General features: G+C 33.4%; 2 long non-coding RNA genes across 2 annotated transcripts; both read left to right on the top strand.

Annotated features, from left to right (window-relative positions):
• Positions 1–2,307: 2,307 nt before the first annotated feature.
• LOC143177459 (uncharacterized) lies at positions 2,308–4,113 on the top strand. The gene is made up of 2 exons (XR_013001572.1): positions 2,308–2,375; positions 3,105–4,113. It is a non-coding gene; the product is annotated as an uncharacterized LOC143177459 (long non-coding RNA).
• Positions 4,114–6,788: 2,675 nt separating this feature from the next.
• LOC143179760 (uncharacterized) lies at positions 6,789–7,868 on the top strand. The gene is made up of 3 exons (XR_013002007.1): positions 6,789–7,111; positions 7,218–7,610; positions 7,700–7,868. It is a non-coding gene; the product is annotated as an uncharacterized LOC143179760 (long non-coding RNA).
• Positions 7,869–9,400: the final 1,532 nt, after the last annotated feature.

Below are 9,400 nucleotides of genomic sequence, written 5' to 3'. Positions count from 1 at the left end.
AACGTCATGCCAGTGAAGGGTTAAGTATTACTGTTGCTTACAATTTGCTTTACTATTTTCGATTAATCGTAGAACTAGGATATCCAACTTGACTATTTGGAAAATAATTTGCTTTGGTATGTTATCTTCAGTATCATTCAAAAATTGTTAAAATACCGAGCATTCTTTTAGTCAGTTTGGAATGAAGTCAACTCTAGTTTTTATTGTCAGTTCGCTACTGATACGGATTCAGTATCAGCTTGTTGTCAATTAGAATTCGATTTAATACCAGTTCACAAACTCGAAAGGGAATCGCAAGAGATTTAAATTATCTGTCATCACATCAATTGGTCTTCCTTATAAGGAGGTCCTTGTAATTTTCTACGTTACCTATTTCAGCAAAAAGCGAAGGGATATAAAATTTTGAATGAATTCAAGTTATAGATTACTAAAAAAATCTTCATTTCATCAAATTCATCTTATCATCTATTTCAATCATCAATGATATATTTTCAAACGAATGAGTCGACCGAAGATCGTTAAAAAAACCGGATAGGTTTTGCAATAAACAACTAAGTACTTTTCTTTAAAAATTTATCGATGTCTCCCGATTTTTTGTTTCTAAAAACTCAACAGTGTCTTCCTTTATATCCACGAGTGAAACTCTTCTCTTTAAATTTGAGGGAAGGTTGTTCCCTCACCCTCTATGTCTTTGTTTCTGGAAGCTCCGACACTTTTGTCTGGCATCTCGATTCAAGGAGTCAAACACCGTCGAATCGGCGCGAAGCAGCCGATTTTATCTAGTTTAATCGGTAACTGATCGCATGCAAATCCGTAGCGTTTCTCGCCCGAGAGACGGCCGACGATTCGAAGGGGCACGATGAAAAAAATGTTCCCCTGGCTCTCGACCAAAGAAGCGAGAGTGGTGATCAGCTGCGCGAGATAAAATCTTTACTTCTTTCCTGTTGTCCCTGCGCCGGCCCACGATCTCAATACACTCTTCCTCCGTTCTTTTTCAGGCCGAGCCGACCTGCCGGTCGGTCACGATCACAGACGAAACCGAGCTTGTAATTGTCTCGTAAATTCCGAGTATCGGTTTAATAGAATATAATAAAAACGGTCGATGGACCGATGTATTCGTGAAATTTGTTTCTTTCCACATCGCACGTGAACAAGTATGCTCATCTCGTACGCTCCCGAAGTAAAGGAGGCCAGTTGATGCCGATTAAATGGTTGAATCCCAACCTTTAGTGGAGGAGAAACCTTTTTAATTCGTTATTCGAAGCGAAATGAAATGGCTGATATTGCTGTTTTGCAAGCGGGGTATGTACTGAAGAAGTGGTTGAAGGTTGAAATGCCGAAGTTGCTTATAATCATGGAAGTTTCTTAGTATTAACTCGTAGCGTGGTAGATACTATTAACAAGATTTTAGAGTATAAACAGCACGTTTTCGAAGGTACTGTAGGAACTGGCTCTTGTTTGATCAGAAATGAGGATAAGAAGGTGATACGGGTTGTAGTGATTTCATAATGAAAATATGGCATTGATAATACGTTTTTATCAAAGTGATATTTCTTCACAGAAGTAGAATAAAATACTAATATGATTTTATATTTATCAAGTTATTAATAATAACTAGATTGCGGATGAAAATTTTTCATTTCAGAAATACCTACTTAGAATTAGAGAGGTGGAACCTACTTAAAGACTTGTTTCATCTTTCAATTTGTAAAGTGTATTTATCTCTTAATATTTAGTACATTTTTGCAGATTATGTGAATTTTGTCCATTTTTGTATATTGAAATTTTCTATAACTCCAAAAATTCTATAGTTTAGTAACAACTCACATGAAGTAAATAAAATAGATGTAATTTTGAATTTTAAGTAACAACAAATATATCAAGATAAAGTACTTTTAAGTTTCACTTTATTTCAAATTGTTGTGAAGAAAGTAGGATTTAAAACCTATAATCTAAAATGTTAATGCTATCTTAATTTATTATAGAGATTAATTGATCCCACTATTCTACCTTCTTGTGTATATGTATACTAGTAGAAATTAAAATAAAAGTGAATTGAAGAGCAGTTCTAAACTCTTTTCCATTGCGTCAAGTGTTCACGAAAATGTATTTCGACGTCAATCGTACATACATACACACATACACTTTCAGCGAACAAGTTTCTACCGCCTTCTTCGTGTTTTTCCCAAACCTTAATTATCATTGACGACATGTGTAAACGTGTTTCTTAATTCGACACGTCAGTTTGCGCAAATGTTACAGCGGTGTTAGCTTCTGATATAAATATTCACGTTCGATAATGAGATATGACATTGCAGAAGTTCATCGAATTCTCAAAAGGTGTTTTGTCTGGATGCGTAAGAATCATGAATAAAGTAAGTGTTTCAATCGCCATAGTGACGTTAGACGTATAGTGGACACACAAGTGCGTTTGTATAGCGAATATTATCAAAACTGAAATTGTCTAATTTAATTGTGAAACCATTTCCTGAAAAAGTACATCAGAATTTCTCAAATCCTGTGTAGTATTCCAAGTATTTCTGAAATTAATTTTATCCAGTGTGTTAGTGATTCAAACTCGAGTAAAATACAGTTAAATAATTGGTAAACTAAGATTAAATATAAATTTATAAAAGAACATAAAGTTTGTTTTGCGTTGCAGTGAACATTATTTAATCACCTGCAATGAAAATGTCTTAAAACTGTAAATCAGTACTTAGGGCGAGTTCCTCTAACGCCAGATGGCATCTAATACTGAGTATTAGTTCTATCATTAAAAAATGAAATGTGGCAAAGAAGTCAAACTGAAAAAGTAAAAAGGAGATTCCCCTCTATCACCTTTGCTGTTTACCCGCTTTATCGCGTTTCATTTTTCAAAGATATAGCTAATGTCCTGTTTTAGGTGCCATTCGGCGCTTAATGCACCTGTAGTGCATTAAACTTTTGATATATAAATGATTCTGTAATACTTGTAATTGTATTAAAAAATAACATACAAGATAAAAGATCAAGAGATTCAGTTCACTACTGTAATTACTTGCTCCATTTAATTACTTTCAGCAACTTTTTAAAATGTTTTAAGGGTGTATAAATTTTTGTTTCAGATGCTTCAACGAGTAAAACTTGTGTTTGTTGCTGCAGTACTATTATTATATCTTGCACGACAGAAGAATGATTTTGACTTCGAACCCCTGAAAGTATAAATTATTCACACACATGTGCAAAGTGTTTTTTGACGAAACCTAGAAGTGTATCTGGTACACTGACAAAAAATGTTTGTTCTGTCGAATGCTTATTATTATACACATTCCTGTGTACAAAATTGCATACATGTGTGCGAGCGAACAAGAGCTATACAAATTTGGTCAAAACAAATCGATACCATGATTGACATTATTACTGAATGTAAAACATGAGATTGAACTAGTATAAATCATAATACGTACAAAAATAATGTTAGGTAAATAGACAAATTAATAATCCTATTTTATTGCTTACATTTGATTTATAAATATTTTATAAGTACGCATTACTAATTGATAAATGAACCTCCAAAACATACAAAATTTTCTTTTCTATCTAAATTATTGCAATATATCGAACAAATTGTAAATAAACTCAAAATTGTATATCATTATGTAAGACATTTCAACTATGCATTCTATTTCCGACTACTTTAGTTTCTCTCATAGAAGACTAATCTAACTACACTCTGTATTGCCTTTAATCTTTAATTACACCAACTATTCTAATTCAGTTGTACTTTCGGATAAAGCGATAAAAGTGAAAATTGCATCGTACCATTTCTGTAGATGATAATGCATTTGACAAAGTGATAAATATTACAGTATTTCAGTAAAAGTTTCATAGATAGCGAACTTATAAGAATAAAGCCAAATGCACCACATGATTATAAATACAAATAAAATTATTACCTTATCATCCTGAATTTTAATGCTTTTTCTAGCTTGAGACATTGTTGTCTGGCGTTTTCAAAGTAAACGCATCCATATTATTAATGTAGGTATTAGATATATACTTGTGAATTTTTGAATATACACGTACGAAAATAGCTAATAAAATAATATAATCAATAAAAGGAGGATGTAGATACGTCTTACGAGACACGTTTACTTCCTTTTAGTAACACAGTCATACATCAACGTCGCACGAGCGAAGGGTGCTGAAATAGTGCGACATTGAAGCTTTGCACGCGGATGGACATACGGTATTCGTAACATTGTATGCATATCAGACAGCTGGGCAATGGGCGAAGAAACATACCCTTCATAGTGGTCGACATTGGACTTATATCTCAAAAGTCTCGTAAGTTTCTGTCTTCCGAGACATCTGGATCCTGCAACTGTTCCAATTTTACTGCACCTTGAATATTTACATTTATGGCGAAAATACTCGCGATATTAAATGACACTTCTATGTAATTCGTTATCTATTCAAATCCACTTTAGTGTTCGATGATTCAGTCACAGTAAATGAAATGAATCTTAATATAGGGTCACAGTACAGCCTCGATGTTGAAAACATCGATAGCTGTAGGTAAACTTCACCTTTTGTGTTCAGGTGATAAATTGTGGATGTGGACACTTGGTAATATGAAAAATTGAAATAATCAATGTGAATAGAAGAAGAAATACACATTCAGTCTAATAGTCCTGACAGATTACCTGGATAATTGCAGAAACTTTGATAAAACGTCTGTATATGTAATCTCATAATTTCATTCTTTTCTCTTGGTCACATGTTAATTCTTGTGCATCTATTAATATTTACACAATTTTTAATGGACTTAAAATTATGGAATTGGTTTGAACCTGAGGCCCGTTAGATTTCGATTAAAACATGTTGGGTTTAAGTATTTATAAAATTACTATGATGATAATTACTAAATGGAACCAAGGCGCATCGTGTATTAAAAGCTTTTACTAGAAGATATTTCATAGCTACATAAAGAGAATAATTTGTGGTGATTGCAACAATAGTAAGACCTGTATGACTGACTCTACGTCAGTAGGTACTTAAGGGTCAAAAACTGACAAGTGTTCTAAACTTCGGCATTTTATAACACCATTTCAAAATATTTTATAATTTTATTATAGTAATACGTGTATAGTGTCTCATAAAACTTTAAAAATCCAATTACAGTATTTTCCTACATAAAATAATGACAGGTGAGTAAGAGCTTTTTCACGCGGCGATTCGAGAATCACGATTCACGTATGATGGATACCAACCGTACATGTAATTAGGCCCGATGGACACGAGCAATATTTTGACGCACAATCTCGTTACGATCATATGTCTGTCTCCATTGTTTGTAATTGGGAAAACAAAGAAAAACATATGATCGTAACGAAATCGTACGTCAAAACATTGCTCGTGTGCATTGGTCCATAAATGGGACCATTACATGGCGATTCTCACGAGATCTCGGACTAGACATGTGAAAATAATTAAAGAATTTATTAGAGTTTCTTTAAACTTCTTCAAATAATACGTGGAAAGTTTCCTCTTCTTCTCTTATGCTATTAATCGGATGAACCTAATATATTCTATTCACTTTCCTATTTCTATTATTTCTTTTATGTATAAGCCAAATGGATAGAACTTCAATTTCAGTCATTACCTCAGAAAAGTCTTTGGTCAAAAACACGTGTGTCACGAACAAGATTATTACAACCGAAAAACAAATGAATGATACCTAGTTTCGAAATTGTACATACACTGTATGTAATTTGATTCACGCAAAATTATTTTCCACGTTAATGATTTTATGTTTTATTTAACAAGACATAATATAATAGGTCGCTGAAGTCGTCTTGATAGCAGCTACAACAATATGAAATCAAAAGTGTACGATCCCATTTAAAAAACTCAAGGTCAACTCAGTCTCTTCTCGAAAAAAATTTTTTGGAAATATTTAATATCGTAATCTGTAGCCTATTCGAAACTGACTAACTTATGTTGGCAACAGTTTTTTCTCAAAAATTATTGGAAAAGTCTGAAAAATCAAAGGATATTTTGACGCGTAAGGAAAAGTTAAATAGATGTCAACTTCACTCGAAGCTTGAAACGACATTTCAAGTGAAGTAGTATAACATGTTTACATTGGTTCAATTACCCCAAATCACTTGCACTCAAACCATTTAAATTCAGGTAACTTGGCTGATCTAAACCAGACTTAAGATCAAATATGTGTAGAATATCTGAATGTGGGGTAATTGTAGGGGTAAGCGTTAGGCTGCGGTTATTGTGGATGCGTTTTCTGACGAACTGATGTTTTGACGAATATGTGTGAACTTGTCTGCGTATACAATAAGTAGTTCAAACATATTCGTCAAAACATCAGTTTATCAGAAGATGTATCCACTGTAACCGCAGCGTTAATATAAATAAATCCAAGGCATTTACTTGTAAATCTTAAATCAGATTCCTGCTTGGTACACTGAATTGGTACTAAATCGTCCTCACTATATTTCTTAGAGACAATACTCTTTTTATTATAGTTTTTTTCTATTTTCACGTTAGACTCTCTCTATACTAGTGATATAAAACAGCTAGAGGCACATTTCTGAAGTCAATTTATTTACTCGTAACTCATGCTTGTTATACAAAAAGATGTGAATAAATATACACAAAACTACAATTTTTATTTAAATAATTCTAGGGAACGGTAAATGTAACAATAAGTTTACAACAACAAAATTAAGGTGTTCCAAGTATCAAAATCCTCACACGCCCAAAGAATCCAACTCCCAAACCCAAACTGAACCCACAGAAGCCAATAGACTAGTTTCAAAACATCATTTATTAAGTTTTCCTTAAATCATTCTCACACAACTCGAACGTAATCCCGTAACCAAAGCTCGCGACGCGTTGACAAAAGTTTTACAAGGTTTCCTCTTGTTTTTAGTTCAGCGCAGAAGAATTTTGTGACTTTCATCTTCGCGCAGACCTCACGCAAGTTGGTCGGTGCTCTCCCACGAGATGAATTTATGAGCAGGGAAATAGAGAGACAACCATATCCTCGGCGCAGACGGGATCCCAGGGTGAATATGTACCTGTTGTGTCGTTACATAAGGAAACGGTGCGTGTAAGTACATGCGCAGGACAGCCGTGTATGCGGCATCCGAGGGAGTCTCATAGGCGTAGATAAACGACTAGATAATACTCCACGCTGACAGAAAGTCTCCCTGTAGCTACCTGCTCCGCGGGATGCCTCGTGTGTCGCGGGACAGATCGTCCCCGATCGCTGTTCCTCTCCCCGCACGGGACAAAGTCCGGAATCATCGGTGAATTAGGGAGCATGATTCGAGCATTCCTCTGTGTCGCGGTCCACGACGCCGCTGCCGGCTCGTGGTTATGGATTTTCAGGCGACCGAGCACACGGGAGGGGAAGCATTTCCATGAGCGTTTGGTGATCCTCCACTGTTTCGTTTATTGTTTTGCTGTCTCTAATTGATGCCTTTAATTGAACGGCGACGCAGACGGGTCATTTAATTATCACGACAAAATTACAAATGCAGTGCCAATTTAAGAAAGCTTTGCGCCTTCTCAGGAAAACAAGGCGTTTTAAAAATAGAAAGGAATCAGTAAGTGGTTCTTATGTTTGGAATAGACATTCGTCTTTTTTTTATTATATGTAAATTTTTAACAGTGATGTTGATCATTTTGAAACTAGAAGGAGCTAACGGAGAATGTTTAATGAGAAGTTTTCCGATGATGGAAGGTACAGGTGTTTTGCTTTTAAGTGTTCAGAAGGAAGAAGAAGAATAATTATTAAATTATGTTCATATATCTACAATTTTATAGATTAGGTTACAGGCATCAAGAATTTTTAACTGCGTTGCAAATGGGTCTATGTAATATGTAAAGTATCGTAGAAAGTCACGTATTAATTAAAAGAAATAATTTTAAAGAAAATGATGTTGGAGGTAATATAATACCTAGAATATAATATTACTGAAGGTAAATAGGTTTTTTAAAATCTAACATATTTCGAGTTAATTTAGTTTTAATTTTTTCAAAATGGTGTCTACTGAAACTTGATTATTCGATTCAAAAAAGTACTGCAGACAGTAATTTAAGTGCTCAGTATATAAAAACGTGAGAAAGTATATTTACTGAAATTAGTATTAAAACTTACACAACATTTAAGTTGAGAAAATGTACAAATTCAAATTGTAATCGATTCATTTAAGAAAGAATTAAAAACAACATTATCAAAATTGTTTCAATAGTTTCTGAAAAAAAGTAGATACATAACATGATTTTTTCAGTCATTTTAAAAACTATGACAATATCCAGCTAATTTGCATTGTAGAATCCATAAATGAATTTGTAGCATCATAAATGAAAACTAATTTCATAAATTCATTTTCAATTTTCTGTATCTCATACGTCCAACTTCCTTACCACTCAAATGGTTATGCATGTTTCATATGATTTTTAAACTATTTGCACCAGTTTGTTGGTACATACATTCTATTCCAACAAAGGACGCAACTTCAAAAATATGTAACACTTCCGTACTAAAGATTTATAGTATCAATTTCAGATACAAGACATCGGAATTCGGTCCTCGTGATTGATGCAGCAATGACAAATGCGACAAGTTTACGAGATGTCATACCTTTGACTTTCTACTTAATTACGAATGCGGAAACGAGTCCCGCATATCGGCAATCGCCTTCGGATCATGCAAACGTTACGCTTATTTTGGTAGACACCGATAACAAGAAAGCTTGCCCTTCTCGTAATACGACTTTTTAAAATAATAAACGATGCAGGAATTCGTGAAGTATCGGCACGAGTATTCGCAAGATTTAAGGACTTCTCGTCCATGCGAATTATACAGTTAAAAGAGACGTAAAAGCGTGACAACTTTTAGTGAAATCAGATGGAATTAATTTTCATTCGATTTAATTTAATACGTAATAAAACAAATTCTTATGTTTTTATGTGTTATGCATTATGTTAATAAACTGTTTTCCAAATTGCAATACATGAACGTAATTTTAATTTTGTCCTTTACATCTTAAATTACACTCAGCCTCATTTTCTTCCTTACGTTATTCTTTTTAAATAACACATATGTTAATTAAAATATTATTTACAAAACACTTATTAATAATAATAAATAATTCTATTAATTATTGGAATTACACATTATAATATATATTCACTAAATCATTATTCCAATCAAATGTTCCAAATTAGATTTTCTAAGCTCATTCATTAATAAAAGAATATAAAGAAAAGTTTATTTGTATTTATCAATTTTTAAGTAATACTCACAAAAAGTGATACTTGAAATGGTGAATGCAAATTCAGATGCATGAAGTATTATTTCTAAAAATTATTTCTAACGCCTTTTAAAAAA

The sequence above is a fragment of the Calliopsis andreniformis genome, chromosome 1, assembly GCF_051401765.1.
Source record: "Calliopsis andreniformis isolate RMS-2024a chromosome 1, iyCalAndr_principal, whole genome shotgun sequence".
Taxonomy (NCBI): domain Eukaryota; kingdom Metazoa; phylum Arthropoda; class Insecta; order Hymenoptera; family Andrenidae; genus Calliopsis; species Calliopsis andreniformis.
This window is presented reverse-complemented; position numbering and strand designations above follow the sequence as displayed.